General features: G+C 47.2%; 1 pseudogene; it reads left to right on the top strand.

Moving 5' to 3' along the window:
- Window positions 1–280: 280 nt before the first annotated feature.
- Window positions 281–687, top strand: LOC114024985 (annotated as a pseudogene).
- Window positions 688–934: the final 247 nt, after the last annotated feature.

Here is a 934-nt window from a genome sequence, read left to right as displayed (position 1 = left end):
GGGCAAGTGCTGCCAGAAACATCTCTGATTCATTAAGTGTTTTATTTTGAATTAAGTTTTGGTTGTTTCATGCTCAGAAACCTTTTACTGTAGCCAAATTTTTCACGACCCCCACATTCAGTTATACTACCCCATATGAGTTAAGACCCACAATTTAAGAAGCACTGCAAGAGTGCAGATTCTGTGGAATACTATTGTGCTGTGAGAAATGATGAGCAGCCCCTCTCTGTCTTCTCTGCTCTGCTGGTAGCTCTTCAGCTTTGCCCCTCACCCCCTGAGAATGTATGCCTATGCCAAGTTCATCTCTACCCCTGCCCTAGTGAGAAGCAGCTCTCAGCTGATGAGTAGGCCATTATCTGCAGTGGTGCTAAAACAGCCAGAGTTTCAGACAGATGAGAACCTCAGCTTTTTGACAGTATCGGGTCCCTTGACCTCACTTGTCCCCAGAGGTGGATTCCAAACTAGCTCTTTCTCAAGGGACATTGACGCAACAGCCAAGTTCACCGGGGCTACTGCCACTGTGGGGGTAGCCAGCTCTGGAACTGGGATCAGGCCTGTATTTGGGAGTCTCATCATTGGTTATGCCAGGAACCCCTCCCTGAAACAGCAGCTCTTTTCCTAGGCCATCCTGGGCTTTGCTCTGTCTGAGGCCATGGGGCTCTTTTGCCTGATGGTGGCCTTCCTCATCCTCTTTGCCATGTGATGGAGCCATTTCTATCCCCTAATGTTTCTGAAAGTTGTTCCTCATTGTCCTGGTCCTTCCATGTCTCTTCCAGCCTGTGTATACTTCCCTCTCCCCCTCCATCTTACCAGGCAGTGCTGGAGAAAGCCATGGGCTCAGGGTTTGACAGAGGGAAGACAATGAAATATTGTCTTAATAAGCAAAGAGAAAGAAAGAAAGAAAGAAAGAAAGAAAGAAAGAAAGAAAGAAAGA

Source organism: Vombatus ursinus, unplaced genomic scaffold, assembly GCF_900497805.2.
Source record: "Vombatus ursinus unplaced genomic scaffold, bare-nosed wombat genome assembly UNPS02014826.1, whole genome shotgun sequence".
Classification (NCBI taxonomy): Eukaryota; Metazoa; Chordata; class Mammalia; order Diprotodontia; family Vombatidae; genus Vombatus; species Vombatus ursinus.
Note: the sequence above shows the minus strand (reverse complement) of the source record. Positions and strands in the feature narration are given on the sequence as shown.